This window comes from Haliotis asinina, chromosome 15 (assembly GCF_037392515.1).
Source record: "Haliotis asinina isolate JCU_RB_2024 chromosome 15, JCU_Hal_asi_v2, whole genome shotgun sequence".
Classification (NCBI taxonomy): domain Eukaryota; kingdom Metazoa; phylum Mollusca; class Gastropoda; order Lepetellida; family Haliotidae; genus Haliotis; species Haliotis asinina.
In genome coordinates this window covers 39,514,349-39,539,678 of record NC_090294.1, presented here as the reverse complement: position 1 = coordinate 39,539,678, position 25,330 = coordinate 39,514,349, and the positions used below count along the sequence as shown (strand labels likewise).

Genomic DNA, 25,330 nt, shown 5'->3' with positions numbered 1-25,330 from the left:
TCTTCAAATACTCCACAGCCATACACACCCTCTTTACAGCAACTACAGCACGCTTTCTATGTTGGCTGTACCATTTTGCTGTAGGCTTGCCACGGGGATGTACGTGTCAAGGCTCAATTCTTAAACTCGCGTGTGTGGGGAAGACTGATGTCAACTGGGAAAACAAAGATTGTACAAGTGCTCAAGAGAAGGATACATGGTTTTTACCCCGTTTTCCTCAGGTTGGGGATGTAGCTCAGTGGTAGAGCGTTCGCTTTGCATGTGAAAGGCCCCGGGTTCGATCCCCGGCATCTCCATGTTCCTTATTTTTTCCCTGTTTTATATTTGTCTTCTTCTTACAAGCCCACCGTTCATCTTTATCAGCACCTGAAAACCAAACAATTCTCTTATATAATCCACAATAAATATATGCAAATGTACATCCATCCTGCATTTCAAACAATCACACTACTTATACGCTTGAATTTAGAAGGATTTGGCAATAGGCTACGTCTCCATCTTGACATTTCGACCTTCACAAGTACTCAGTGCATAAAAGTGATCAATCTAACAAGTAGTACAATGAGAACAGCAGGTGTAGGGGATGTAGCTCAGTGGTAGAGCGTTCGCTTCGCATGTGAAAGGCCCCGGGTTCGATCCCCGGCATCTCCACATTTTTGGCCAGGGATGTCACAATGCAAACTGAGTGTGCCCCACCCGAATATGAAAGAAGCCACATTTATTGAAATCACCAAACATTGCAAGATGCCACGCTCAACAATCCTACACATTGCTGCCCATAAAGTCCTTTCTTTCTTCAAATACTCCACAGCCATACACACCCTCTTTACAGCAACTACAGCACGCTTTCTATGTTGGCTGTACCATTTTGCTGTAGGCTTGCCACGGGGATGTACGTGTCAAGGCTCAATTCTTAAACTCGCGTGTGTGGGGAAGACTGATGTCAACTGGGAAAACAAAGATTGTACAAGTGCTCAAGAGAAGGATACATGGTTTTTACCCCGTTTTCCTCAGGTTGGGGATGTAGCTCAGTGGTAGAGCGTTCGCTTTGCATGTGAAAGGCCCCGGGTTCGATCCCCGGCATCTCCATGTTCCTTATTTTTTCCCTGTTTTATATTTGTCTTCTTCTTACAAGCCCACCGTTCATCTTTATCAGCACCTGAAAACCAAACAATTCTCTTATATAATCCACAATAAATATATGCAAATGTACATCCATCCTGCATTTCAAACAATCACACTACTTATACGCTTGAATTTAGAAGGATTTGGCAATAGGCTACGTCTCCATCTTGACATTTCGACCTTCACAAGTACTCAGTGCATAAAAGTGATCAATCTAACAAGTAGTACAATGAGAACAGCAGGTGTAGGGGATGTAGCTCAGTGGTAGAGCGTTCGCTTCGCATGTGAAAGGCCCCGGGTTCGATCCCCGGCATCTCCACATTTTTGGCCAGGGATGTCACAATGCAAACTGAGTGTGCCCCACCCGAATATGAAAGAAGCCACATTTATTGAAATCACCAGACATTGCAAGATGCCACGCTCAACAATCCTACACATTGCTGCCCATAAAGTCCTTTCTTTCTTCAAATACTCCACAGCCATACACACCCTCTTTACAGCAACTACAGCACGCTTTCTATGTTGGCTGTACCATTTTGCTGTAGGCTTGCCACGGGGATGTACGTGTCAAGGCTCAATTCTTAAACTCGCGTGTGTGGGGAAGACTGATGTCAACTGGGAAAACAAAGATTGTACAAGTGCTCAAGAGAAGGATACATGGTTTTTACCCCGTTTTTCTCAGGTTGGGGATGTAGCTCAGTGGTAGAGCGTTCGCTTTGCATGTGAAAGGCCCCGGGTTCGATCCCCGGCATCTCCATGTTCCTTACTTTTTCCCTGTTTTATATTTGTCTTCTTCTTACAAGCCCACCGTTCATCTTTATCAGCACCTGAAAACCAAACAATTCTCTTATATAATCCACAATAAATATATGCAAATGTACATCCATCCTGCATTTCAAACAATCACACTACTTATACGCTTGAATTTAGAAGGATTTGGCAATAGGCTACGTCTCCATCTTGACATTTCGACCTTCACAAGTACTCAGTGCATAAAAGTGATCAATCTAACAAGTAGTACAATGAGAACAGCAGGTGTAGGGGATGTAGCTCAGTGGTAGAGCGTTCGCTTCGCATGTGAAAGGCCCCGGGTTCGATCCCCGGCATCTCCACATTTTTGGCCAGGGATGTCACAATGCAAACTGAGTGTGCCCCACCCGAATATGAAAGAAGCCACATTTATTGAAATCACCAGACATTGCAAGATGCCACGCTCAACAATCCTACACATTGCTGCCCATAAAGTCCTTTCTTTCTTCAAATACTCCACAGCCATACACACCCTCTTTACAGCAACTACAGCACGCTTTCTATGTTGGCTGTACCATTTTGCTGTAGGCTTGCCACGGGGATGTACGTGTCAAGGCTCAATTCTTAAACTCGCGTGTGTGGGGAAGACTGATGTCAACTGGGAAAACAAAGATTGTACAAGTGCTCAAGAGAAGGATACATGGTTTTTACCCCGTTTTCCTCAGGTTGGGGATGTAGCTCAGTGGTAGAGCGTTCGCTTTGCATGTGAAAGGCCCCGGGTTCGATCCCCGGCATCTCCATGTTCCTTATTTTTTCCCTGTTTTATATTTGTCTTCTTCTTACAAGCCCACCGTTCATCTTTATCAGCACCTGAAAACCAAACAATTCTCTTATATAATCCACAATAAATATATGCAAATGTACATCCATCCTGCATTTCAAACAATCACACTACTTATACGCTTGAATTTAGAAGGATTTGGCAATAGGCTACGTCTCCATCTTGACATTTCGACCTTCACAAGTACTCAGTGCATAAAAGTGATCAATCTAACAAGTAGTACAATGAGAACAGCAGGTGTAGGGGATGTAGCTCAGTGGTAGAGCGTTCGCTTCGCATGTGAAAGGCCCCGGGTTCGATCCCCGGCATCTCCACATTTTTGGCCAGGGATGTCACAATGCAAACTGAGTGTGCCCCACCCGAATATGAAAGAAGCCACATTTATTGAAATCACCAGACATTGCAAGATGCCACGCTCAACAATCCTACACATTGCTGCCCATAAAGTCCTTTCTTTCTTCAAATACTCCACAGCCATACACACCCTCTTTACAGCAACTACAGCACGCTTTCTATGTTGGCTGTAGCATTTTGCTGTAGGCTTGCCACGGGGATGTACGTGTCAAGGCTCAATTCTTAAACTCGCGTGTGTGGGGAAGACTGATGTCAACTGGGAAAACAAAGATTGTACAAGTGCTCAAGAGAAGGATACATGGTTTTTACCCCGTTTTCCTCAGGTTGGGGATGTAGCTCAGTGGTAGAGCGTTCGCTTTGCATGTGAAAGGCCCCGGGTTCGATCCCCGGCATCTCCATGTTCCTTATTTTTTCCCTGTTTTATATTTGTCTTCTTCTTACAAGCCCACCGTTCATCTTTATCAGCACCTGAAAACCAAACAATTCTCTTATATAATCCACAATAAATATATGCAAATGTACATCCATCCTGCATTTCAAACAATCACACTACTTATACGCTTGAATTTAGAAGGATTTGGCAATAGGCTACGTCTCCATCTTGACATTTCGACCTTCACAAGTACTCAGTGCATAAAAGTGATCAATCTAACAAGTAGTACAATGAGAACAGCAGGTGTAGGGGATGTAGCTCAGTGGTAGAGCGTTCGCTTCGCATGTGAAAGGCCCCGGGTTCGATCCCCGGCATCTCCACATTTTTGGCCAGGGATGTCACAATGCAAACTGAGTGTGCCCCACCCGAATATGAAAGAAGCCACATTTATTGAAATCACCAAACATTGCAAGATGCCACGCTCAACAATCCTACACATTGCTGCCCATAAAGTCCTTTCTTTCTTCAAATACTCCACAGCCATACACACCCTCTTTACAGCAACTACAGCACGCTTTCTATGTTGGCTGTAGCATTTTGCTGTAGGCTTGCCACGGGGATGTACGTGTCAAGGCTCAATTCTTAAACTCGCGTGTGTGGGGAAGACTGATGTCAACTGGGAAAACAAAGATTGTACAAGTGCTCAAGAGAAGGATACATGGTTTTTACCCCGTTTTCCTCAGGTTGGGGATGTAGCTCAGTGGTAGAGCGTTCGCTTTGCATGTGAAAGGCCCCGGGTTCGATCCCCGGCATCTCCATGTTCCTTATTTTTTCCCTGTTTTATATTTGTCTTCTTCTTACAAGCCCACCGTTCATCTTTATCAGCACCTGAAAACCAAACAATTCTCTTATATAATCCACAATAAATATATGCAAATGTACATCCATCCTGCATTTCAAACAATCACACTACTTATACGCTTGAATTTAGAAGGATTTGGCAATAGGCTACGTCTCCATCTTGACATTTCGACCTTCACAAGTACTCAGTGCATAAAAGTGATCAATCTAACAAGTAGTACAATGAGAACAGCAGGTGTAGGGGATGTAGCTCAGTGGTAGAGCGTTCGCTTCGCATGTGAAAGGCCCCGGGTTCGATCCCCGGCATCTCCACATTTTTGGCCAGGGATGTCACAATGCAAACTGAGTGTGCCCCACCCGAATATGAAAGAAGCCACATTTATTGAAATCACCAGACATTGCAAGATGCCACGCTCAACAATCCTACACATTGCTGCCCATAAAGTCCTTTCTTTCTTCAAATACTCCACAGCCATACACACCCTCTTTACAGCAACTACAGCACGCTTTCTATGTTGGCTGTAGCATTTTGCTGTAGGCTTGCCACGGGGATGTACGTGTCAAGGCTCAATTCTTAAACTCGCGTGTGTGGGGAAGACTGATGTCAACTGGGAAAACAAAGATTGTACAAGTGCTCAAGAGAAGGATACATGGTTTTTACCCCGTTTTTCTCAGGTTGGGGATGTAGCTCAGTGGTAGAGCGTTCGCTTTGCATGTGAAAGGCCCCGGGTTCGATCCCCGGCATCTCCATGTTCCTTACTTTTTCCCTGTTTTATATTTGTCTTCTTCTTACAAGCCCACCGTTCATCTTTATCAGCACCTGAAAACCAAACAATTCTCTTATATAATCCACAATAAATATATGCAAATGTACATCCATCCTGCATTTCAAACAATCACACTACTTATACGCTTGAATTTAGAAGGATTTGGCAATAGGCTACGTCTCCATCTTGACATTTCGACCTTCACAAGTACTCAGTGCATAAAAGTGATCAATCTAACAAGTAGTACAATGAGAACAGCAGGTGTAGGGGATGTAGCTCAGTGGTAGAGCGTTCGCTTCGCATGTGAAAGGCCCCGGGTTCGATCCCCGGCATCTCCACATTTTTGGCCAGGGATGTCACAATGCAAACTGAGTGTGCCCCACCCGAATATGAAAGAAGCCACATTTATTGAAATCACCAAACATTGCAAGATGCCACGCTCAACAATCCTACACATTGCTGCCCATAAAGTCCTTTCTTTCTTCAAATACTCCACAGCCATACACACCCTCTTTACAGCAACTACAGCACGCTTTCTATGTTGGCTGTACCATTTTGCTGTAGGCTTGCCACGGGGATGTACGTGTCAAGGCTCAATTCTTAAACTCGCGTGTGTGGGGAAGACTGATGTCAACTTGGAAAACAAAGATTGTACAAGTGCTCAAGAGAAGGATACATGGTTTTTACCCCGTTTTCCTCAGGTTGGGGATGTAGCTCAGTGGTAGAGCGTTCGCTTTGCATGTGAAAGGCCCCGGGTTCGATCCCCGGCATCTCCATGTTCCTTATTTTTTCCCTGTTTTATATTTGTCTTCTTCTTACAAGCCCACCGTTCATCTTTATCAGCACCTGAAAACCAAACAATTCTCTTATATAATCCACAATAAATATATGCAAATGTACATCCATCCTGCATTTCAAACAATCACACTACTTATACGCTTGAATTTAGAAGGATTTGGCAATAGGCTACGTCTCCATCTTGACATTTCGACCTTCACAAGTACTCAGTGCATAAAAGTGATCAATCTAACAAGTAGTACAATGAGAACAGCAGGTGTAGGGGATGTAGCTCAGTGGTAGAGCGTTCGCTTCGCATGTGAAAGGCCCCGGGTTCGATCCCCGGCATCTCCACATTTTTGGCCAGGGATGTCACAATGCAAACTGAGTGTGCCCCACCCGAATATGAAAGAAGCCACATTTATTGAAATCACCAGACATTGCAAGATGCCACGCTCAACAATCCTACACATTGCTGCCCATAAAGTCCTTTCTTTCTTCAAATACTCCACAGCCATACACACCCTCTTTACAGCAACTACAGCACGCTTTCTATGTTGGCTGTACCATTTTGCTGTAGGCTTGCCACGGGGATGTACGTGTCAAGGCTCAATTCTTAAACTCGCGTGTGTGGGGAAGACTGATGTCAACTGGGAAAACAAAGATTGTACAAGTGCTCAAGAGAAGGATACATGGTTTTTACCCCGTTTTCCTCAGGTTGGGGATGTAGCTCAGTGGTAGAGCGTTCGCTTTGCATGTGGAAGGCCCCGGGTTCGATCCCCGGCATCTCCATGTTCCTTATTTTTTCCCTGTTTTATATTTGTCTTCTTCTTACAAGCCCACCGTTCATCTTTATCAGCACCTGAAAACCAAACAATTCTCTTATATAATCCACAATAAATATATGCAAATGTACATCCATCCTGCATTTCAAACAATCACACTACTTATACGCTTGAATTTAGAAGGATTTGGCAATAGGCTACGTCTCCATCTTGACATTTCGACCTTCACAAGTACTCAGTGCATAAAAGTGATCAATCTAACAAGTAGTACAATGAGAACAGCAGGTGTAGGGGATGTAGCTCAGTGGTAGAGCGTTCGCTTCGCATGTGAAAGGCCCCGGGTTCGATCCCCGGCATCTCCACATTTTTGGCCAGGGATGTCACAATGCAAACTGAGTGTGCCCCACCCGAATATGAAAGAAGCCACATTTATTGAAATCACCAGACATTGCAAGATGCCACGCTCAACAATCCTACACATTGCTGCCCATAAAGTCCTTTCTTTCTTCAAATACTCCACAGCCATACACACCCTCTTTACAGCAACTACAGCACGCTTTCTATGTTGGCTGTACCATTTTGCTGTAGGCTTGCCACGGGGATGTACGTGTCAAGGCTCAATTCTTAAACTCGCGTGTGTGGGGAAGACTGATGTCAACTGGGAAAACAAAGATTGTACAAGTGCTCAAGAGAAGGATACATGGTTTTTACCCCGTTTTCCTCAGGTTGGGGATGTAGCTCAGTGGTAGAGCGTTCGCTTTGCATGTGAAAGGCCCCGGGTTCGATCCCCGGCATCTCCATGTTCCTTACTTTTTCCCTGTTTTATATTTGTCTTCTTCTTACAAGCCCACCGTTCATCTTTATCAGCACCTGAAAACCAAACAATTCTCTTATATAATCCACAATAAATATATGCAAATGTACATCCATCCTGCATTTCAAACAATCACACTACTTATACGCTTGAATTTAGAAGGATTTGGCAATAGGCTACGTCTCCATCTTGACATTTCGACCTTCACAAGTACTCAGTGCATAAAAGTGATCAATCTAACAAGTAGTACAATGAGAACAGCAGGTGTAGGGGATGTAGCTCAGTGGTAGAGCGTTCGCTTCGCATGTGAAAGGCCCCGGGTTCGATCCCCGGCATCTCCACATTTTTGGCCAGGGATGTCACAATGCAAACTGAGTGTGCCCCACCCGAATATGAAAGAAGCCACATTTATTGAAATCACCAGACATTGCAAGATGCCACGCTCAACAATCCTACACATTGCTGCCCATAAAGTCCTTTCTTTCTTCAAATACTCCACAGCCATACACACCCTCTTTACAGCAACTACAGCACGCTTTCTATGTTGGCTGTAGCATTTTGCTGTAGGCTTGCCACGGGGATGTACGTGTCAAGGCTCAATTCTTAAACTCGCGTGTGTGGGGAAGACTGATGTCAACTGGGAAAACAAAGATTGTACAAGTGCTCAAGAGAAGGATACATGGTTTTTACCCCGTTTTTCTCAGGTTGGGGATGTAGCTCAGTGGTAGAGCGTTCGCTTTGCATGTGAAAGGCCCCGGGTTCGATCCCCGGCATCTCCATGTTCCTTACTTTTTCCCTGTTTTATATTTGTCTTCTTCTTACAAGCCCACCGTTCATCTTTATCAGCACCTGAAAACCAAACAATTCTCTTATATAGTCCACAATAAATATATGCAAATGTACATCCATCCTGCATTTCAAACAATCACACTACTTATACGCTTGAATTTAGAAGGATTTGGCAATAGGCTACGTCTCCATCTTGACATTTCGACCTTCACAAGTACTCAGTGCATAAAAGTGATCAATCTAACAAGTAGTACAATGAGAACAGCAGGTGTAGGGGATGTAGCTCAGTGGTAGAGCGTTCGCTTCGCATGTGAAAGGCCCCGGGTTCGATCCCCGGCATCTCCACATTTTTGGCCAGGGATGTCACAATGCAAACTGAGTGTGCCCCACCCGAATATGAAAGAAGCCACATTTATTGAAATCACCAGACATTGCAAGATGCCACGCTCAACAATCCTACACATTGCTGCCCATAAAGTCCTTTCTTTCTTCAAATACTCCACAGCCATACACACCCTCTTTACAGCAACTACAGCACGCTTTCTATGTTGGCTGTAGCATTTTGCTGTAGGCTTGCCACGGGGATGTACGTGTCAAGGCTCAATTCTTAAACTCGCGTGTGTGGGGAAGACTGATGTCAACTGGGAAAACAAAGATTGTACAAGTGCTCAAGAGAAGGATACATGGTTTTTACCCCGTTTTCCTCAGGTTGGGGATGTAGCTCAGTGGTAGAGCGTTCGCTTTGCATGTGAAAGGCCCCGGGTTCGATCCCCGGCATCTCCATGTTCCTTATTTTTTCAGTGTTTTATATTTGTCTTCTTCTTACAAGCCCACCGTTCATCTTTATCAGCACCTGAAAACCAAACAATTCTCTTATATAATCCACAATAAATATATGCAAATGTACATCCATCCTGCATTTCAAACAATCACACTACTTATACGCTTGAATTTAGAAGGATTTGGCAATAGGCTACGTCTCCATCTTGACATTTCGACCTTCACAAGTACTCAGTGCATAAAAGTGATCAATCTAACAAGTAGTACAATGAGAACAGCAGGTGTAGGGGATGTAGCTCAGTGGTAGAGCGTTCGCTTCGCATGTGAAAGGCCCCGGGTTCGATCCCCGGCATCTCCACATTTTTGGCCAGGGATGTCACAATGCAAACTGAGTGTGCCCCACCCGAATATGAAAGAAGCCACATTTATTGAAATCACCAGACATTGCAAGATGCCACGCTCAACAATCCTACACATTGCTGCCCATAAAGTCCTTTCTTTCTTCAAATACTCCACAGCCATACACACCCTCTTTACAGCAACTACAGCACGCTTTCTATGTTGGCTGTAGCATTTTGCTGTAGGCTTGCCACGGGGATGTACGTGTCAAGGCTCAATTCTTAAACTCGCGTGTGTGGGGAAGACTGATGTCAACTGGGAAAACAAAGATTGTACAAGTGCTCAAGAGAAGGATACATGGTTTTTACCCCGTTTTTCTCAGGTTGGGGATGTAGCTCAGTGGTAGAGCGTTCGCTTTGCATGTGAAAGGCCCCGGGTTCGATCCCCGGCATCTCCATGTTCCTTACTTTTTCCCTGTTTTATATTTGTCTTCTTCTTACAAGCCCACCGTTCATCTTTATCAGCACCTGAAAACCAAACAATTCTCTTATATAATCCACAATAAATATATGCAAATGTACATCCATCCTGCATTTCAAACAATCACACTACTTATACGCTTGAATTTAGAAGGATTTGGCAATAGGCTACGTCTCCATCTTGACATTTCGACCTTCACAAGTACTCAGTGCATAAAAGTGATCAATCTAACAAGTAGTACAATGAGAACAGCAGGTGTAGGGGATGTAGCTCAGTGGTAGAGCGTTCGCTTCGCATGTGAAAGGCCCCGGGTTCGATCCCCGGCATCTCCACATTTTTGGCCAGGGATGTCACAATGCAAACTGAGTGTGCCCCACCCGAATATGAAAGAAGCCACATTTATTGAAATCACCAGACATTGCAAGATGCCACGCTCAACAATCCTACACATTGCTGCCCATAAAGTCCTTTCTTTCTTCAAATACTCCACAGCCATACACACCCTCTTTACAGCAACTACAGCACGCTTTCTATGTTGGCTGTAGCATTTTGCTGTAGGCTTGCCACGGGGATGTACGTGTCAAGGCTCAATTCTTAAACTCGCGTGTGTGGGGAAGACTGATGTCAACTGGGAAAACAAAGATTGTACAAGTGCTCAAGAGAAGGATACATGGTTTTTACCCCGTTTTTCTCAGGTTGGGGATGTAGCTCAGTGGTAGAGCGTTCGCTTTGCATGTGAAAGGCCCCGGGTTCGATCCCCGGCATCTCCATGTTCCTTACTTTTTCCCTGTTTTATATTTGTCTTCTTCTTACAAGCCCACCGTTCATCTTTATCAGCACCTGAAAACCAAACAATTCTCTTATATAATCCACAATAAATATATGCAAATGTACATCCATCCTGCATTTCAAACAATCACACTACTTATACGCTTGAATTTAGAAGGATTTGGCAATAGGCTACGTCTCCATCTTGACATTTCGACCTTCACAAGTACTCAGTGCATAAAAGTGATCAATCTAACAAGTAGTACAATGAGAACAGCAGGTGTAGGGGATGTAGCTCAGTGGTAGAGCGTTCGCTTCGCATGTGAAAGGCCCCGGGTTCGATCCCCGGCATCTCCACATTTTTGGCCAGGGATGTCACAATGCAAACTGAGTGTGCCCCACCCGAATATGAAAGAAGCCACATTTATTGAAATCACCAGACATTGCAAGATGCCACGCTCAACAATCCTACACATTGCTGCCCATAAAGTCCTTTCTTTCTTCAAATACTCCACAGCCATACACACCCTCTTTACAGCAACTACAGCACGCTTTCTATGTTGGCTGTACCATTTTGCTGTAGGCTTGCCACGGGGATGTACGTGTCAAGGCTCAATTCTTAAACTCGCGTGTGTGGGGAAGACTGATGTCAACTGGGAAAACAAAGATTGTACAAGTGCTCAAGAGAAGGATACATGGTTTTTACCCCGTTTTCCTCAGGTTGGGGATGTAGCTCAGTGGTAGAGCGTTCGCTTTGCATGTGAAAGGCCCCGGGTTCGATCCCCGGCATCTCCATGTTCCTTATTTTTTCCCTGTTTTATATTTGTCTTCTTCTTACAAGCCCACCGTTCATCTTTATCAGCACCTGAAAACCAAACAATTCTCTTATATAATCCACAATAAATATATGCAAATGTACATCCATCCTGCATTTCAAACAATCACACTACTTATACGCTTGAATTTAGAAGGATTTGGCAATAGGCTACGTCTCCATCTTGACATTTCGACCTTCACAAGTACTCAGTGCATAAAAGTGATCAATCTAACAAGTAGTACAATGAGAACAGCAGGTGTAGGGGATGTAGCTCAGTGGTAGAGCGTTCGCTTCGCATGTGAAAGGCCCCGGGTTCGATCCCCGGCATCTCCACATTTTTGGCCAGGGATGTCACAATGCAAACTGAGTGTGCCCCACCCGAATATGAAAGAAGCCACATTTATTGAAATCACCAGACATTGCAAGATGCCACGCTCAACAATCCTACACATTGCTGCCCATAAAGTCCTTTCTTTCTTCAAATACTCCACAGCCATACACACCCTCTTTACAGCAACTACAGCACGCTTTCTATGTTGGCTGTAGCATTTTGCTGTAGGCTTGCCACGGGGATGTACGTGTCAAGGCTCAATTCTTAAACTCGCGTGTGTGGGGAAGACTGATGTCAACTGGGAAAACAAAGATTGTACAAGTGCTCAAGAGAAGGATACATGGTTTTTACCCCGTTTTTCTCAGGTTGGGGATGTAGCTCAGTGGTAGAGCGTTCGCTTTGCATGTGAAAGGCCCCGGGTTCGATCCCCGGCATCTCCATGTTCCTTACTTTTTCCCTGTTTTATATTTGTCTTCTTCTTACAAGCCCACCGTTCATCTTTATCAGCACCTGAAAACCAAACAATTCTCTTATATAATCCACAATAAATATATGCAAATGTACATCCATCCTGCATTTCAAACAATCACACTACTTATACGCTTGAATTTAGAAGGATTTGGCAATAGGCTACGTCTCCATCTTGACATTTCGACCTTCACAAGTACTCAGTGCATAAAAGTGATCAATCTAACAAGTAGTACAATGAGAACAGCAGGTGTAGGGGATGTAGCTCAGTGGTAGAGCGTTCGCTTCGCATGTGAAAGGCCCCGGGTTCGATCCCCGGCATCTCCACATTTTTGGCCAGGGATGTCACAATGCAAACTGAGTGTGCCCCACCCGAATATGAAAGAAGCCACATTTATTGAAATCACCAGACATTGCAAGATGCCACGCTCAACAATCCTACACATTGCTGCCCATAAAGTCCTTTCTTTCTTCAAATACTCCACAGCCATACACACCCTCTTTACAGCAACTACAGCACGCTTTCTATGTTGGCTGTAGCATTTTGCTGTAGGCTTGCCACGGGGATGTACGTGTCAAGGCTCAATTCTTAAACTCGCGTGTGTGGGGAAGACTGATGTCAACTGGGAAAACAAAGATTGTACAAGTGCTCAAGAGAAGGATACATGGTTTTTACCCCGTTTTTCTCAGGTTGGGGATGTAGCTCAGTGGTAGAGCGTTCGCTTTGCATGTGAAAGGCCCCGGGTTCGATCCCCGGCATCTCCATGTTCCTTACTTTTTCCCTGTTTTATATTTGTCTTCTTCTTACAAGCCCACCGTTCATCTTTATCAGCACCTGAAAACCAAACAATTCTCTTATATAATCCACAATAAATATATGCAAATGTACATCCATCCTGCATTTCAAACAATCACACTACTTATACGCTTGAATTTAGAAGGATTTGGCAATAGGCTACGTCTCCATCTTGACATTTCGACCTTCACAAGTACTCAGTGCATAAAAGTGATCAATCTAACAAGTAGTACAATGAGAACAGCAGGTGTAGGGGATGTAGCTCAGTGGTAGAGCGTTCGCTTCGCATGTGAAAGGCCCCGGGTTCGATCCCCGGCATCTCCACATTTTTGGCCAGGGATGTCACAATGCAAACTGAGTGTGCCCCACCCGAATATGAAAGAAGCCACATTTATTGAAATCACCAGACATTGCAAGATGCCACGCTCAACAATCCTACACATTGCTGCCCATAAAGTCCTTTCTTTCTTCAAATACTCCACAGCCATACACACCCTCTTTACAGCAACTACAGCACGCTTTCTATGTTGGCTGTAGCATTTTGCTGTAGGCTTGCCACGGGGATGTACGTGTCAAGGCTCAATTCTTAAACTCGCGTGTGTGGGGAAGACTGATGTCAACTGGGAAAACAAAGATTGTACAAGTGCTCAAGAGAAGGATACATGGTTTTTACCCCGTTTTCCTCAGGTTGGGGATGTAGCTCAGTGGTAGAGCGTTCGCTTTGCATGTGAAAGGCCCCGGGTTCGATCCCCGGCATCTCCATGTTCCTTATTTTTTCCCTGTTTTATATTTGTCTTCTTCTTACAAGCCCACCGTTCATCTTTATCAGCACCTGAAAACCAAACAATTCTCTTATATAATCCACAATAAATATATGCAAATGTACATCCATCCTGCATTTCAAACAATCACACTACTTATACGCTTGAATTTAGAAGGATTTGGCAATAGGCTACGTCTCCATCTTGACATTTCGACCTTCACAAGTACTCAGTGCATAAAAGTGATCAATCTAACAAGTAGTACAATGAGAACAGCAGGTGTAGGGGATGTAGCTCAGTGGTAGAGCGTTCGCTTCGCATGTGAAAGGCCCCGGGTTCGATCCCCGGCATCTCCACATTTTTGGCCAGGGATGTCACAATGCAAACTGAGTGTGCCCCACCCGAATATGAAAGAAGCCACATTTATTGAAATCACCAGACATTGCAAGATGCCACGCTCAACAATCCTACACATTGCTGCCCATAAAGTCCTTTCTTTCTTCAAATACTCCACAGCCATACACACCCTCTTTACAGCAACTACAGCACGCTTTCTATGTTGGCTGTACCATTTTGCTGTAGGCTTGCCACGGGGATGTACGTGTCAAGGCTCAATTCTTAAACTCGCGTGTGTGGGGAAGACTGATGTCAACTTGGAAAACAAAGATTGTACAAGTGCTCAAGAGAAGGATACATGGTTTTTACCCCGTTTTTCTCAGGTTGGGGATGTAGCTCAGTGGTAGAGCGTTCGCTTTGCATGTGAAAGGCCCCGGGTTCGATCCCCGGCATCTCCATGTTCCTTACTTTTTCCCTGTTTTATATTTGTCTTCTTCTTACAAGCCCACCGTTCATCTTTATCAGCACCTGAAAACCAAACAATTCTCTTATATAATCCACAATAAATATATGCAAATGTACATCCATCCTGCATTTCAAACAATCACACTACTTATACGCTTGAATTTAGAAGGATTTGGCAATAGGCTACGTCTCCATCTTGACATTTCGACCTTCACAAGTACTCAGTGCATAAAAGTGATCAATCTAACAAGTAGTACAATGAGAACAGCAGGTGTAGGGGATGTAGCTCAGTGGTAGAGCGTTCGCTTCGCATGTGAAAGGCCCCGGGTTCGATCCCCGGCATCTCCACATTTTTGGCCAGGGATGTCACAATGCAAACTGAGTGTGCCCCACCCGAATATGAAAGAAGCCACATTTATTGAAATCACCAGACATTGCAAGATGCCACGCTCAACAATCCTACACATTGCTGCCCATAAAGTCCTTTCTTTCTTCAAATACTCCACAGCCATACACACCCTCTTTACAGCAACTACAGCACGCTTTCTATGTTGGCTGTACCATTTTGCTGTAGGCTTGCCACGGGGATGTACGTGTCAAGGCTCAATTCTTAAACTCGCGTGTGTGGGGAAGACTGATGTCAACTGGGAAAACAAAGATTGTACAAGTGCTCAAGAGAAGGATACATGGTTTTTACCCCGTTTTTCTCAGGTTGGGGATGTAGCTCAGTGGTAGAGCGTTCGCTTTGCATGTGAAAGGCCCCGGGTTCGATCCCCGGCATCTCCATGTTCCTTATTTTTTCCCTGTTTTATATTTGTCTTCTTCTTACAAGCCCACCGTTCATCTTTATCAGCACCTGAAAACCAAACAATTCTCTTATATAATCCACAATAAATATATGCAAATGTACATCCATCCTGCATTTCAAACAATCACACTACTTATACGCTTGAATTTAGAAGGATTTGGCAATAGGCTACGTCTCCATCTTGACATTTCGACCTTCACAAGTACTCAGTGCATAAAAGTGATCAATCTAACAAGTAGTACAATGAGAACAGCAGGTGTAGGGGATGTAGCTCAGTGGTAGAGCGTTCGCTTCGCATGTGAAAGGCCCCGGGTTCGATCCCCGGCATCTCCACATTTTTGGCCAGGGATGTCACAATGCAAACTGAGTGTGCCCCACCCGAATATGAAAGAAGCCACATTTATTGAAATCACCAGACATTGCAAGATGCCACGCTCAACAATCCTACACATTGCTGCCCATAAAGTCCTTTCTTTCTTCAAATACTCCACAGCCATACACACCCTCTTTACAGCAACTACAGCACGCTTTCTATGTTGGCTGTACCATTTTGCTGTAGGCTTGCCACGGGGATGTACGTGTCAAGGCTCAATTCTTAAACTCGCGTGTGTGGGGAAGACTGATGTCAACTTGGAAAACAAAGATTGTACAAGTGCTCAAGAGAAGGATACATGGTTTTTACCCCGTTTTTCTCAGGTTGGGGATGTAGCTCAGTGGTAGAGCGTTCGCTTTGCATGTGAAAGGCCCCGGGTTCGATCCCCGGCATCTCCATGTTCCTTATTTTTTCCCTGTTTTATATTTGTCTTCTTCTTACAAGCCCACCGTTCATCTTTATCAGCACCTGAAAACCAAACAATTCTCTTATATAATCCACAATAAATATATGCAAATGTACATCCATCCTGCATTTCAAACAATCACACTACTTATACGCTTGAATTTAGAAGGATTTGGCAATAGGCTACGTCTCCATCTTGACATTTCGACCTTCACAAGTACTCAGTGCATAAAAGTGATCAATCTAACAAGTAGTACAATGAGAACAGCAGGTGTAGGGGATGTAGCTCAGTGGTAGAGCGTTCGCTTCGCATGTGAAAGGCCCCAGGTTCGATCCCCGGCATCTCCACATTTTTGGCCAGGGATGTCACAATGCAAACTGAGTGTGCCCCACCCGAATATGAAAGAAGCCACATTTATTGAAATCACCAGACATTGCAAGATGCCACGCTCAACAATCCTACACATTGCTGCCCATAAAGTCCTTTCTTTCTTCAAATACTCCACAGCCATACACATCCTCTTTACAGCAACTACAGCACGCTTTCTATGTTGGCTGTACCATTTTGCTGTAGGCTTGCCACGGGGATGTACGTGTCAAGGCTCAATTCTTAAACTCGCGTGTGTGGGGAAGACTGATGTCAACTGGGAAAACAAAGATTGTACAAGTGCTCAAGAGAAGGATACATGGTTTTTACCCCGTTTTTCTCAGGTTGGGGATGTAGCTCAGTGGTAGAGCGTTCGCTTTGCATGTGAAAGGCCCCGGGTTCGATCCCCGGCATCTCCATGTTCCTTATTTTTTCCCTGTTTTATATTTGTCTTCTTCTTACAAGCCCACCGTTCATCTTTATCAGCACCTGAAAACCAAACAATTCTCTTATATAATCCACAATAAATATATGCAAATGTACATCCATCCTGCATTTCAAACAATCACACTACTTATACGCTTGAATTTAGAAGGATTTGGCAATAGGCTACGTCTCCATCTTGACATTTCGACCTTCACAAGTACTCAGTGCATAAAAGTGATCAATCTAACAAGTAGTACAATGAGAACAGCAGGTGTAGGGGATGTAGCTCAGTGGTAGAGCGTTCGCTTCGCATGTGAAAGGCCCCGGGTTCGATCCCCGGCATCTCCACATTTTTGGCCAGGGATGTCACAATGCAAACTGAGTGTGCCCCACCCGAATATGAAAGAAGCCACATTTATTGAAATCACCAGACATTGCAAGATGCCACGCTCAACAATCCTACACATTGCTGCCCATAAAGTCCTTTCTTTCTTCAAATACTCCACAGCCATACACACCCTCTTTACAGCAACTACAGCACGCTTTCTATGTTGGCTGTACCATTTTGCTGTAGGCTTGCCACGGGGATGTACGTGTCAAGGCTCAATTCTTAAACTCGCGTGTGTGGGGAAGACTGATGTCAACTGGGAAAACAAAGATTGTACAAGTGCTCAAGAGAAGGATACATGGTTTTTACCCCGTTTTTCTCAGGTTGGGGATGTAGCTCAGTGGTAGAGCGTTCGCTTTGCATGTGAAAGGCCCCGGGTTCGATCCCCGGCATCTCCATGTTCCTTACTTTTTCCCTGTTTTATATTTGTCTTCTTCTTACAAGCCCACCGTTCATCTTTATCAGCACCTGAAAACCAAACAATTCTCTTATATAATCCACAATAAATATATGCAAATGTACATCCATCCTGCATTTCAAACAATCACACTACTTATACGCTTGAATTTAGAAGGATTTGGCAATAGGCTACGTCTCCATCTTGACATTTCGACCTTCACAAGTACTCAGTGCATAAAAGTGATCAATCTAACAAGTAGTACAATGAGAACAGCAGGTGTAGGGGATGTAGCTCAGTGGTAGAGCGTTCGCTTCGCATGTGAAAGGCCCCGGGTTCGATCCCCGGCATCTCCACATTTTTGGCCAGGGATGTCACAATGCAAACTGAGTGTGCCCCACCCGAATATGAAAGAAGCCACATTTATTGAAATCACCAGACATTGCAAGATGCCACGCTCAACAATCCTACACATTGCTGCCCATAAAGTCCTTTCTTTCTTCAAATACTCCACAGCCATACACACCCTCTTTACAGCAACTACAGCACGCTTTCTATGTTGGCTGTACCATTTTGCTGTAGGCTTGCCACGGGGATGTACGTGTCAAGGCTCAATTCTTAAACTCGCGTGTGTGGGGAAGACTGATGTCAACTTGGAAAACAAAGATTGTACAAGTGCTCAAGAGAAGGATACATGGTTTTTACCCCGTTTTTCTCAGGTTGGGGATGTAGCTCAGTGGTAGAGCGTTCGCTTTGCATGTGAAAGGCCCCGGGTTCGATCCCCGGCATCTCCATGTTCCTTATTTTTTCCCTGTTTTATATTTGTCTTCTTCTTACAAGCCCACCGTTCATCTTTATCAGCACCTGAAAACCAAACAATTCTCTTATATAATCCACAATAAATATATGCAAATGTACATCCATCCTGCATTTCAAACAATCACACTACTTATACGCTTGAATTTAGAAGGATTTGGCAATAGGCTACGTCTCCATCTTGACATTTCGACCTTCACAAGTACTCAGTGCATAAAAGTGATCAATCTAACAAGTAGTACAATGAGAACAGCAGGTGTAGGGGATGTAGCTCAGTGGTAGAGCGTTCGCTTCGCATGTGAAAGGCCCCGGGTTCGATCCCCGGCATCTCCACATTTTTGGCCAGGGATGTCACAATGCAAACTGAGTGTGCCCCACCCGAATATGAAAGAAGCCACATTTATTGAAATCACCAGACATTGCAAGATGCCACGCTCAACAATCCTACACATTGCTGCCCATAAAGTCCTTTCTTTCTTCAAATACTCCACAGCCATACACACCCTCTTTACAGCAACTACAGCACGCTTTCTATGTTGGCTGTACCATTTTGCTGTAGGCTTGCCACGGGGATGTACGTGTCAAGGCTCAATTCTTAAACTCGCGTGTGTGGGGAAGACTGATGTCAACTGGGAAAACAAAGATTGTACAAGTGCTCAAGAGAAGGATACATGGTTTTTACCCCGTTTTTCTCAGGTTGGGGATGTAGCTCAGTGGTAGAGCGTTCGCTTTGCATGTGAAAGGCCCCGGGTTCGATCCCCGGCATCTCCATGTTCCTTACTTTTTCCCTGTTTTATATTTGTCTTCTTCTTACAAGCCCACCGTTCATCTTTATCAGCACCTGAAAACCAAACAATTCTCTTATATAATCCACAATAAATATATGCAAATGTACATCCATCCTGCATTTCAAACAATCACACTACTTATACGCTTGAATTTAGAAGGATTTGGCAATAGGCTACGTCTCCATCTTGACATTTCGACCTTCACAAGTACTCAGTGCATAAAAGTGATCAATCTAACAAGTAATACAATGAGAACAGCAGGTGTAGGGGATGTAGCTCAGTGGTAGAGCGTTCGCTTCGCATGTGAAAGGCCCCGGGTTCGATCCCCGGCATCTCCACATTTTTGGCCAGGGATGTCACAATGCAAACTGAGTGTGCCCCACCCGAATATGAAAGAAGCCACATTTATTGAAATCACCAGACATTGCAAGATGCCACGCTCAACAATCCTACACATTGCTGCCCATAAAGTCCTTTCTTTCTTCAAATACTCCACAGCCATACACACCCTCTTTACAGCAACTACAGCACGCTTTCTATGTTGGCTGTACCATTTTGCTGTAGGCTTGCCACGGGGATGTACGTGTCAAGGCTCAATTCTTAAACTCGCGTGTGTGGGGAAGACTGATGTCAACTTGGAAAACAAAGATTGTACAAGTGCTCAAGAGAAGGATACATGGTTTTTACCCCGTTTTCCTCAGGTTGGGGATGTAGCTCAGTGGTAGAGCGTTCGCTTTGCATGTGAAAGGCCCCGGGTTCGATCCCCGGCATCTCCATGTTCCTTATTTTTTCCCTGTTTTATATTTGTCTTCTTCTTACAAGCCCACCGTTCATCTTTATCAGCACCTGAAAACCAAACAATTCTCTTATATAATCCACAATAAATATATGCAAATGTACATCCATCCTGCATTTCAAACAATCACACTACTTATACGCTTGAATTTAGAAGGATTTGGCAATAGGCTACGTCTCCATCTTGACATTTCGACCTTCACAAGTACTCAGTGCATAAAAGTGATCAATCTAACAAGTAGTACAATGAGAACAGCAAGTGTAGGGGATGTAGCTCAGTGGTAGAGCGTTCGCTTCGCATGTGAAAGGCCCCGGGTTCGATCCCCGGCATCTCCACATTTTTGGCCAGGGATGTCACAATGCAAACTGAGTGTGCCCCACCCGAATATGAAAGAAGCCATATTTATTGAAATCACCAGACATTGCAAGATGCCACGCTCAACAATCCTACACATTGCTGCCCATAAAGTCCTTTCTTTCTTCAAATACTCCACAGCCATACACACCCTCTTTACAGCAACTACAGCACGCTTTCTATGTTGGCTGTACCATTTTGCTGTAGGCTTGCCACGGGGATGTACGTGTCAAGGCTCAATTCTTAAACTCGCGTGTGTGGGGAAGACTGATGTCAACTTGGAAAACAAAGATTGTACAAGTGCTCAAGAGAAGGATACATGGTTTTTACCCCGTTTTCCTCAGGTTGGGGATGTAGCTCAGTGGTAGAGCGTTCGCTTTGCATGTGAAAGGCCCCGGGTTCGATCCCCGGCATCTCCATGTTCCTTATTTTTTCCCTGTTTTATATTTGTCTTCTTCTTACAAGCCCACCGTTCATCTTTATCAGCACCTGAAAACCAAACAATTCTCTTATATAATCCACAATAAATATATGCAAATGTACATCCATCCTGCATTTCAAACAATCACACTACTTATACGCTTGAATTTAGAAGGATTTGGCAATAGGCTACGTCTCCATCTTGACATTTCGACCTTCACAAGTACTCAGTGCATAAAAGTGATCAATCTAACAAGTAGTACAATGAGAACAGCAAGTGTAGGGGATGTAGCTCAGTGGTAGAGCGTTCGCTTCGCATGTGAAAGGCCCCGGGTTCGATCCCCGGCATCTCCACATTTTTGGCCAGGGATGTCACAATGCAAACTGAGTGTGCCCCACCCGAATATGAAAGAAGCCATATTTATTGAAATCACCAGACATTGCAAGATGCCACGCTCAACAATCCTACACATTGCTGCCCATAAAGTCCTTTCTTTCTTCAAATACTCCACAGCCATACACACCCTCTTTACAGCAACTACAGCACGCTTTCTATGTTGGCTGTACCATTTTGCTGTAGGCTTGCCACGGGGATGTACGTGTCAAGGCTCAATTCTTAAACTCGCGTGTGTGGGGAAGACTGATGTCAACTTGGAAAACAAAGATTGTACAAGTGCTCAAGAGAAGGATACATGGTTTTTACCCCGTTTTCCTCAGGTTGGGGATGTAGCTCAGTGGTAGAGCGTTCGCTTTGCATGTGAAAGGCCCCGGGTTCGATCCCCGGCATCTCCATGTTCCTTATTTTTTCCCTGTTTTATATTTGTCTTCTTCTTACAAGCCCACCGTTCATCTTTATCAGCACCTGAAAACCAAACAATTCTCTTATATAATCCACAATAAATATATGCAAATGTACATCCATCCTGCATTTCAAACAATCACACTACTTATACGCTTGAATTTAGAAGGATTTGGCAATAGGCTACGTCTCCATCTTGACATTTCGACCTTCACAAGTACTCAGTGCATAAAAGTGATCAATCTAACAAGTAGTACAATGAGAACAGCAGGTGTAGGGGATGTAGCTCAGTGGTAGAGCGTTCGCTTCGCATGTGAAAGGCCCCGGGTTCGATCCCCGGCATCTCCACATTTTTGGCCAGGGATGTCACAATGCAAACTGAGTGTGCCCCACCCGAATATGAAAGAAGCCATATTTATTGAAATCACCAGACATTGCAAGATGCCACGCTCAACAATCCTACACATTGCTGCCCATAAAGTCCTTTCTTTCTTCAAATACTCCACAGCCATACACACCCTCTTTACAGCAACTACAGCACGCTTTCTATGTTGGCTGTACCATTTTGCTGTAGGCTTGCCACGGGGATGTACGTGTCAAGGCTCAATTCTTAAACTCGCGTGTGTGGGGAAGACTGATGTCAACTTGGAAAACAAAGATTGTACAAGTGCTCAAGAGAAGGATACATGGTTTTTACCCCGTTTTCCTCAGGTTGGGGATGTAGCTCAGTGGTAGAGCGTTCGCTTTGCATGTGAAAGGCCCCGGGTTCGATCCCCGGCATCTCCATGTTCCTTATTTTTTCCCTGTTTTATATTTGTCTTCTTCTTACAAGCCCACCGTTCATCTTTATCAGCACCTGAAAACCAAACAATTCTCTTATATAATCCACAATAAATATATGCAAATGTACATCCATCCTGCATTTCAAACAATCACACTACTTATACGCTTGAATTTAGAAGGATTTGGCAATAGGCTACGTCTCCATCTTGACATTTCGACCTTCACAAGTACTCAGTGCATAAAAGTGATCAATCTAACAAGTAGTACAATGAGAACAGCAAGTGTAGGGGATGTAGCTCAGTGGTAGAGCGTTCGCTTCGCATGTGAAAGGCCCCGGGTTCGATCCCCGGCATCTCCACATTTTTGGCCAGGGATGTCACAATGCAAACTGAGTGTGCCCCACCCGAATATGAAAGAAGCCATATTTATTGAAATCACCAGACATTGCAAGATGCCACGCTCAACAATCCTACACATTGCTGCCCATAAAGTCCTTTCTTTCTTCAAATACTCCACAGCCATACACACCCTCTTTACAGCAACTACAGCACGCTTTCTATGTTGGCTGTACCATTTTGCTGTAGGCTTGCCACGGGGATGTACGTGTCAAGGCTCAATTCTTAAACTCGCGTGTGTGGGGAAGACTGATGTCAACTTGGAAAACAAAGATTGTACAAGTGCTCAAGAGAAGGATACATGGTTTTTACCCCGTTTTCCTCAGGTTGGGGATGTAGCTCAGTGGTAGAGCGTTCGCTTTGCATGTGAAAGGCCCCGGGTTCGATCCCCGGCATCTCCATGTTCCTTATTTTTTCCCTGTTTTATATTTGTCTTCTTCTTACAAGCCCACCGTTCATCTTTATCAGCACCTGAAAACCAAACAATTCTCTTATATAATCCACAATAAATATATGCAAATGTACATCCATCCTGCATTTCAAACAATCACACTACTTATACGCTTGAATTTAGAAGGATTTGGCAATAGGCTACGTCTCCATCTTGACATTTCGACCTTCACAAGTACTCAGTGCATAAAAGTGATCAATCTAACAAGTAGTACAATGAGAACAGCAAGTGTAGGGGATGTAGCTCAGTGGTAGAGCGTTCGCTTCGCATGTGAAAGGCCCCGGGTTCGATCCCCGGCATCTCCACATTTTTGGCCAGGGATGTCACAATGCAAACTGAGTGTGCCCCACCCGAATATGAAAGAAGCCATATTTATTGAAATCACCAGACATTGCAAGATGCCACGCTCAACAATCCTACACATTGCTGCCCATAAAGTCCTTTCTTTCTTCAAATACTCCACAGCCATACACACCCTCTTTACAGCAACTACAGCACGCTTTCTATGTTGGCTGTACCATTTTGCTGTAGGCTTGCCACGGGGATGTACGTGTCAAGGCTCAATTCTTAAACTCGCGTGTGTGGGGAAGACTGATGTCAACTTGGAAAACAAAGATTGTACAAGTGCTCAAGAGAAGGATACATGGTTTTTACCCCGTTTTCCTCAGGTTGGGGATGTAGCTCAGTGGTAGAGCGTTCGCTTTGCATGTGAAAGGCCCCGGGTTCGATCCCCGGCATCTCCATGTTCCTTATTTTTTCCCTGTTTTATATTTGTCTTCTTCTTACAAGCCCACCGTTCATCTTTATCAGCACCTGAAAACCAAACAATTCTCTTATATAATCCACAATAAATATATGCAAATGTACATCCATCCTGCATTTCAAACAATCACACTACTTATACGCTTGAATTTAGAAGGATTTGGCAATAGGCTACGTCTCCATCTTGACATTTCGACCTTCACAAGTACTCAGTGCATAAAAGTGATCAATCTAACAAGTAGTACAATGAGAACAGCAGGTGTAGGGGATGTAGCTCAGTGGTAGAGCGTTCGCTTCGCATGTGAAAGGCCCCGGGTTCGATCCCCGGCATCTCCACATTTTTGGCCAGGGATGTCACAATGCAAACTGAGTGTGCCCCACCCGAATATGAAAGAAGCCATATTTATTGAAATCACCAGACATTGCAAGATGCCACGCTCAACAATCCTACACATTGCTGCCCATAAAGTCCTTTCTTTCTTCAAATACTCCACAGCCATACACACCCTCTTTACAGCAACTACAGCACGCTTTCTATGTTGGCTGTACCATTTTGCTGTAGGCTTGCCACGGGGATGTACGTGTCAAGGCTCAATTCTTAAACTCGCGTGTGTGGGGAAGACTGATGTCAACTTGGAAAACAAAGATTGTACAAGTGCTCAAGAGAAGGATACATGGTTTTTACCCCGTTTTCCTCAGGTTGGGGATGTAGCTCAGTGGTAGAGCGTTCGCTTTGCATGTGAAAGGCCCCGGGTTCGATCCCCGGCATCTCCATGTTCCTTATTTTTTCCCTGTTTTATATTTGTCTTCTTCTTACAAGCCCACCGTTCATCTTTATCAGCACCTGAAAACCAAACAATTCTCTTATATAATCCACAATAAATATATGCAAATGTACATCCATCCTGCATTTCAAACAATCACACTACTTATACGCTTGAATTTAGAAGGATTTGGCAATAGGCTACGTCTCCATCTTGACATTTCGACCTTCACAAGTACTCAGTGCATAAAAGTGATCAATCTAACAAGTAGTACAATGAGAACAGCAAGTGTAGGGGATGTAGCTCAGTGGTAGAGCGTTCGCTTCGCATGTGAAAGGCCCCGGGTTCGATCCCCGGCATCTCCACATTTTTGGCCAGGGATGTCACAATGCAAACTGAGTGTGCCCCACCCGAATATGAAAGAAGCCATATTTATTGAAATCACCAGACATTGCAAGATG

At 44.3% G+C, this 25,330-nt stretch overlaps 64 non-coding genes across 64 annotated transcripts; all 64 read left to right on the top strand.

The window, feature by feature from the left end:
• The first annotated feature begins 224 nt into the window (after positions 1-224).
• On the top strand, positions 225-296 carry Trnaa-ugc (transfer RNA alanine (anticodon UGC)). The gene has a single exon. It is a non-coding gene; the product is annotated as a tRNA-Ala (tRNA).
• Positions 297-579: 283 nt separating this feature from the next.
• Positions 580-651, top strand: Trnaa-cgc (transfer RNA alanine (anticodon CGC)). Its single transcript has one exon. It is a non-coding gene; the product is annotated as a tRNA-Ala (tRNA).
• A 366-nt stretch (positions 652-1,017) lies between these two features.
• Trnaa-ugc (transfer RNA alanine (anticodon UGC)) lies at positions 1,018-1,089 on the top strand. The gene has a single exon. It is a non-coding gene; the product is annotated as a tRNA-Ala (tRNA).
• A 283-nt stretch (positions 1,090-1,372) lies between these two features.
• Positions 1,373-1,444, top strand: Trnaa-cgc (transfer RNA alanine (anticodon CGC)). Its single transcript has one exon. It is a non-coding gene; the product is annotated as a tRNA-Ala (tRNA).
• A 366-nt stretch (positions 1,445-1,810) lies between these two features.
• Positions 1,811-1,882, top strand: Trnaa-ugc (transfer RNA alanine (anticodon UGC)). The gene has a single exon. It is a non-coding gene; the product is annotated as a tRNA-Ala (tRNA).
• A 283-nt stretch (positions 1,883-2,165) lies between these two features.
• Positions 2,166-2,237, top strand: Trnaa-cgc (transfer RNA alanine (anticodon CGC)). Its single transcript has one exon. It is a non-coding gene; the product is annotated as a tRNA-Ala (tRNA).
• A 366-nt stretch (positions 2,238-2,603) lies between these two features.
• Trnaa-ugc (transfer RNA alanine (anticodon UGC)) lies at positions 2,604-2,675 on the top strand. The gene has a single exon. It is a non-coding gene; the product is annotated as a tRNA-Ala (tRNA).
• A 283-nt stretch (positions 2,676-2,958) lies between these two features.
• Trnaa-cgc (transfer RNA alanine (anticodon CGC)) lies at positions 2,959-3,030 on the top strand. Its single transcript has one exon. It is a non-coding gene; the product is annotated as a tRNA-Ala (tRNA).
• Positions 3,031-3,396: 366 nt separating this feature from the next.
• Trnaa-ugc (transfer RNA alanine (anticodon UGC)) lies at positions 3,397-3,468 on the top strand. Its single transcript has one exon. It is a non-coding gene; the product is annotated as a tRNA-Ala (tRNA).
• Positions 3,469-3,751: 283 nt separating this feature from the next.
• Positions 3,752-3,823, top strand: Trnaa-cgc (transfer RNA alanine (anticodon CGC)). Its single transcript has one exon. It is a non-coding gene; the product is annotated as a tRNA-Ala (tRNA).
• Positions 3,824-4,189: 366 nt separating this feature from the next.
• Trnaa-ugc (transfer RNA alanine (anticodon UGC)) lies at positions 4,190-4,261 on the top strand. Its single transcript has one exon. It is a non-coding gene; the product is annotated as a tRNA-Ala (tRNA).
• A 283-nt stretch (positions 4,262-4,544) lies between these two features.
• Trnaa-cgc (transfer RNA alanine (anticodon CGC)) lies at positions 4,545-4,616 on the top strand. Its single transcript has one exon. It is a non-coding gene; the product is annotated as a tRNA-Ala (tRNA).
• A 366-nt stretch (positions 4,617-4,982) lies between these two features.
• Trnaa-ugc (transfer RNA alanine (anticodon UGC)) lies at positions 4,983-5,054 on the top strand. Its single transcript has one exon. It is a non-coding gene; the product is annotated as a tRNA-Ala (tRNA).
• Positions 5,055-5,337: 283 nt separating this feature from the next.
• Positions 5,338-5,409, top strand: Trnaa-cgc (transfer RNA alanine (anticodon CGC)). The gene has a single exon. It is a non-coding gene; the product is annotated as a tRNA-Ala (tRNA).
• Positions 5,410-5,775: 366 nt separating this feature from the next.
• On the top strand, positions 5,776-5,847 carry Trnaa-ugc (transfer RNA alanine (anticodon UGC)). Its single transcript has one exon. It is a non-coding gene; the product is annotated as a tRNA-Ala (tRNA).
• A 283-nt stretch (positions 5,848-6,130) lies between these two features.
• On the top strand, positions 6,131-6,202 carry Trnaa-cgc (transfer RNA alanine (anticodon CGC)). Its single transcript has one exon. It is a non-coding gene; the product is annotated as a tRNA-Ala (tRNA).
• Positions 6,203-6,568: 366 nt separating this feature from the next.
• On the top strand, positions 6,569-6,640 carry Trnaa-ugc (transfer RNA alanine (anticodon UGC)). Its single transcript has one exon. It is a non-coding gene; the product is annotated as a tRNA-Ala (tRNA).
• A 283-nt stretch (positions 6,641-6,923) lies between these two features.
• Trnaa-cgc (transfer RNA alanine (anticodon CGC)) lies at positions 6,924-6,995 on the top strand. The gene has a single exon. It is a non-coding gene; the product is annotated as a tRNA-Ala (tRNA).
• A 366-nt stretch (positions 6,996-7,361) lies between these two features.
• On the top strand, positions 7,362-7,433 carry Trnaa-ugc (transfer RNA alanine (anticodon UGC)). The gene has a single exon. It is a non-coding gene; the product is annotated as a tRNA-Ala (tRNA).
• Positions 7,434-7,716: 283 nt separating this feature from the next.
• Trnaa-cgc (transfer RNA alanine (anticodon CGC)) lies at positions 7,717-7,788 on the top strand. The gene has a single exon. It is a non-coding gene; the product is annotated as a tRNA-Ala (tRNA).
• Positions 7,789-8,154: 366 nt separating this feature from the next.
• Positions 8,155-8,226, top strand: Trnaa-ugc (transfer RNA alanine (anticodon UGC)). The gene has a single exon. It is a non-coding gene; the product is annotated as a tRNA-Ala (tRNA).
• A 283-nt stretch (positions 8,227-8,509) lies between these two features.
• Positions 8,510-8,581, top strand: Trnaa-cgc (transfer RNA alanine (anticodon CGC)). Its single transcript has one exon. It is a non-coding gene; the product is annotated as a tRNA-Ala (tRNA).
• Positions 8,582-8,947: 366 nt separating this feature from the next.
• On the top strand, positions 8,948-9,019 carry Trnaa-ugc (transfer RNA alanine (anticodon UGC)). Its single transcript has one exon. It is a non-coding gene; the product is annotated as a tRNA-Ala (tRNA).
• A 283-nt stretch (positions 9,020-9,302) lies between these two features.
• On the top strand, positions 9,303-9,374 carry Trnaa-cgc (transfer RNA alanine (anticodon CGC)). Its single transcript has one exon. It is a non-coding gene; the product is annotated as a tRNA-Ala (tRNA).
• A 366-nt stretch (positions 9,375-9,740) lies between these two features.
• Positions 9,741-9,812, top strand: Trnaa-ugc (transfer RNA alanine (anticodon UGC)). The gene has a single exon. It is a non-coding gene; the product is annotated as a tRNA-Ala (tRNA).
• Positions 9,813-10,095: 283 nt separating this feature from the next.
• Trnaa-cgc (transfer RNA alanine (anticodon CGC)) lies at positions 10,096-10,167 on the top strand. The gene has a single exon. It is a non-coding gene; the product is annotated as a tRNA-Ala (tRNA).
• Positions 10,168-10,533: 366 nt separating this feature from the next.
• Trnaa-ugc (transfer RNA alanine (anticodon UGC)) lies at positions 10,534-10,605 on the top strand. Its single transcript has one exon. It is a non-coding gene; the product is annotated as a tRNA-Ala (tRNA).
• Positions 10,606-10,888: 283 nt separating this feature from the next.
• Trnaa-cgc (transfer RNA alanine (anticodon CGC)) lies at positions 10,889-10,960 on the top strand. Its single transcript has one exon. It is a non-coding gene; the product is annotated as a tRNA-Ala (tRNA).
• Positions 10,961-11,326: 366 nt separating this feature from the next.
• On the top strand, positions 11,327-11,398 carry Trnaa-ugc (transfer RNA alanine (anticodon UGC)). Its single transcript has one exon. It is a non-coding gene; the product is annotated as a tRNA-Ala (tRNA).
• Positions 11,399-11,681: 283 nt separating this feature from the next.
• Positions 11,682-11,753, top strand: Trnaa-cgc (transfer RNA alanine (anticodon CGC)). The gene has a single exon. It is a non-coding gene; the product is annotated as a tRNA-Ala (tRNA).
• A 366-nt stretch (positions 11,754-12,119) lies between these two features.
• On the top strand, positions 12,120-12,191 carry Trnaa-ugc (transfer RNA alanine (anticodon UGC)). Its single transcript has one exon. It is a non-coding gene; the product is annotated as a tRNA-Ala (tRNA).
• Positions 12,192-12,474: 283 nt separating this feature from the next.
• Positions 12,475-12,546, top strand: Trnaa-cgc (transfer RNA alanine (anticodon CGC)). Its single transcript has one exon. It is a non-coding gene; the product is annotated as a tRNA-Ala (tRNA).
• Positions 12,547-12,912: 366 nt separating this feature from the next.
• Positions 12,913-12,984, top strand: Trnaa-ugc (transfer RNA alanine (anticodon UGC)). Its single transcript has one exon. It is a non-coding gene; the product is annotated as a tRNA-Ala (tRNA).
• A 283-nt stretch (positions 12,985-13,267) lies between these two features.
• Positions 13,268-13,339, top strand: Trnaa-cgc (transfer RNA alanine (anticodon CGC)). The gene has a single exon. It is a non-coding gene; the product is annotated as a tRNA-Ala (tRNA).
• Positions 13,340-13,705: 366 nt separating this feature from the next.
• Trnaa-ugc (transfer RNA alanine (anticodon UGC)) lies at positions 13,706-13,777 on the top strand. The gene has a single exon. It is a non-coding gene; the product is annotated as a tRNA-Ala (tRNA).
• A 283-nt stretch (positions 13,778-14,060) lies between these two features.
• Positions 14,061-14,132, top strand: Trnaa-cgc (transfer RNA alanine (anticodon CGC)). Its single transcript has one exon. It is a non-coding gene; the product is annotated as a tRNA-Ala (tRNA).
• A 366-nt stretch (positions 14,133-14,498) lies between these two features.
• Positions 14,499-14,570, top strand: Trnaa-ugc (transfer RNA alanine (anticodon UGC)). Its single transcript has one exon. It is a non-coding gene; the product is annotated as a tRNA-Ala (tRNA).
• Positions 14,571-14,853: 283 nt separating this feature from the next.
• Positions 14,854-14,925, top strand: Trnaa-cgc (transfer RNA alanine (anticodon CGC)). Its single transcript has one exon. It is a non-coding gene; the product is annotated as a tRNA-Ala (tRNA).
• A 366-nt stretch (positions 14,926-15,291) lies between these two features.
• On the top strand, positions 15,292-15,363 carry Trnaa-ugc (transfer RNA alanine (anticodon UGC)). Its single transcript has one exon. It is a non-coding gene; the product is annotated as a tRNA-Ala (tRNA).
• Positions 15,364-15,646: 283 nt separating this feature from the next.
• Trnaa-cgc (transfer RNA alanine (anticodon CGC)) lies at positions 15,647-15,718 on the top strand. Its single transcript has one exon. It is a non-coding gene; the product is annotated as a tRNA-Ala (tRNA).
• A 366-nt stretch (positions 15,719-16,084) lies between these two features.
• On the top strand, positions 16,085-16,156 carry Trnaa-ugc (transfer RNA alanine (anticodon UGC)). Its single transcript has one exon. It is a non-coding gene; the product is annotated as a tRNA-Ala (tRNA).
• Positions 16,157-16,439: 283 nt separating this feature from the next.
• On the top strand, positions 16,440-16,511 carry Trnaa-cgc (transfer RNA alanine (anticodon CGC)). Its single transcript has one exon. It is a non-coding gene; the product is annotated as a tRNA-Ala (tRNA).
• A 366-nt stretch (positions 16,512-16,877) lies between these two features.
• Trnaa-ugc (transfer RNA alanine (anticodon UGC)) lies at positions 16,878-16,949 on the top strand. The gene has a single exon. It is a non-coding gene; the product is annotated as a tRNA-Ala (tRNA).
• A 283-nt stretch (positions 16,950-17,232) lies between these two features.
• Trnaa-cgc (transfer RNA alanine (anticodon CGC)) lies at positions 17,233-17,304 on the top strand. Its single transcript has one exon. It is a non-coding gene; the product is annotated as a tRNA-Ala (tRNA).
• Positions 17,305-17,670: 366 nt separating this feature from the next.
• Trnaa-ugc (transfer RNA alanine (anticodon UGC)) lies at positions 17,671-17,742 on the top strand. Its single transcript has one exon. It is a non-coding gene; the product is annotated as a tRNA-Ala (tRNA).
• Positions 17,743-18,025: 283 nt separating this feature from the next.
• Positions 18,026-18,097, top strand: Trnaa-cgc (transfer RNA alanine (anticodon CGC)). Its single transcript has one exon. It is a non-coding gene; the product is annotated as a tRNA-Ala (tRNA).
• A 366-nt stretch (positions 18,098-18,463) lies between these two features.
• On the top strand, positions 18,464-18,535 carry Trnaa-ugc (transfer RNA alanine (anticodon UGC)). The gene has a single exon. It is a non-coding gene; the product is annotated as a tRNA-Ala (tRNA).
• A 283-nt stretch (positions 18,536-18,818) lies between these two features.
• Trnaa-cgc (transfer RNA alanine (anticodon CGC)) lies at positions 18,819-18,890 on the top strand. Its single transcript has one exon. It is a non-coding gene; the product is annotated as a tRNA-Ala (tRNA).
• A 366-nt stretch (positions 18,891-19,256) lies between these two features.
• Positions 19,257-19,328, top strand: Trnaa-ugc (transfer RNA alanine (anticodon UGC)). Its single transcript has one exon. It is a non-coding gene; the product is annotated as a tRNA-Ala (tRNA).
• Positions 19,329-19,611: 283 nt separating this feature from the next.
• On the top strand, positions 19,612-19,683 carry Trnaa-cgc (transfer RNA alanine (anticodon CGC)). The gene has a single exon. It is a non-coding gene; the product is annotated as a tRNA-Ala (tRNA).
• Positions 19,684-20,049: 366 nt separating this feature from the next.
• On the top strand, positions 20,050-20,121 carry Trnaa-ugc (transfer RNA alanine (anticodon UGC)). Its single transcript has one exon. It is a non-coding gene; the product is annotated as a tRNA-Ala (tRNA).
• Positions 20,122-20,404: 283 nt separating this feature from the next.
• Positions 20,405-20,476, top strand: Trnaa-cgc (transfer RNA alanine (anticodon CGC)). Its single transcript has one exon. It is a non-coding gene; the product is annotated as a tRNA-Ala (tRNA).
• A 366-nt stretch (positions 20,477-20,842) lies between these two features.
• Positions 20,843-20,914, top strand: Trnaa-ugc (transfer RNA alanine (anticodon UGC)). The gene has a single exon. It is a non-coding gene; the product is annotated as a tRNA-Ala (tRNA).
• A 283-nt stretch (positions 20,915-21,197) lies between these two features.
• On the top strand, positions 21,198-21,269 carry Trnaa-cgc (transfer RNA alanine (anticodon CGC)). The gene has a single exon. It is a non-coding gene; the product is annotated as a tRNA-Ala (tRNA).
• Positions 21,270-21,635: 366 nt separating this feature from the next.
• Positions 21,636-21,707, top strand: Trnaa-ugc (transfer RNA alanine (anticodon UGC)). The gene has a single exon. It is a non-coding gene; the product is annotated as a tRNA-Ala (tRNA).
• Positions 21,708-21,990: 283 nt separating this feature from the next.
• Positions 21,991-22,062, top strand: Trnaa-cgc (transfer RNA alanine (anticodon CGC)). The gene has a single exon. It is a non-coding gene; the product is annotated as a tRNA-Ala (tRNA).
• Positions 22,063-22,428: 366 nt separating this feature from the next.
• Trnaa-ugc (transfer RNA alanine (anticodon UGC)) lies at positions 22,429-22,500 on the top strand. The gene has a single exon. It is a non-coding gene; the product is annotated as a tRNA-Ala (tRNA).
• A 283-nt stretch (positions 22,501-22,783) lies between these two features.
• Trnaa-cgc (transfer RNA alanine (anticodon CGC)) lies at positions 22,784-22,855 on the top strand. Its single transcript has one exon. It is a non-coding gene; the product is annotated as a tRNA-Ala (tRNA).
• Positions 22,856-23,221: 366 nt separating this feature from the next.
• Trnaa-ugc (transfer RNA alanine (anticodon UGC)) lies at positions 23,222-23,293 on the top strand. The gene has a single exon. It is a non-coding gene; the product is annotated as a tRNA-Ala (tRNA).
• A 283-nt stretch (positions 23,294-23,576) lies between these two features.
• On the top strand, positions 23,577-23,648 carry Trnaa-cgc (transfer RNA alanine (anticodon CGC)). Its single transcript has one exon. It is a non-coding gene; the product is annotated as a tRNA-Ala (tRNA).
• Positions 23,649-24,014: 366 nt separating this feature from the next.
• Positions 24,015-24,086, top strand: Trnaa-ugc (transfer RNA alanine (anticodon UGC)). The gene has a single exon. It is a non-coding gene; the product is annotated as a tRNA-Ala (tRNA).
• Positions 24,087-24,369: 283 nt separating this feature from the next.
• Trnaa-cgc (transfer RNA alanine (anticodon CGC)) lies at positions 24,370-24,441 on the top strand. The gene has a single exon. It is a non-coding gene; the product is annotated as a tRNA-Ala (tRNA).
• Positions 24,442-24,807: 366 nt separating this feature from the next.
• Positions 24,808-24,879, top strand: Trnaa-ugc (transfer RNA alanine (anticodon UGC)). The gene has a single exon. It is a non-coding gene; the product is annotated as a tRNA-Ala (tRNA).
• A 283-nt stretch (positions 24,880-25,162) lies between these two features.
• Trnaa-cgc (transfer RNA alanine (anticodon CGC)) lies at positions 25,163-25,234 on the top strand. Its single transcript has one exon. It is a non-coding gene; the product is annotated as a tRNA-Ala (tRNA).
• Positions 25,235-25,330: the final 96 nt, after the last annotated feature.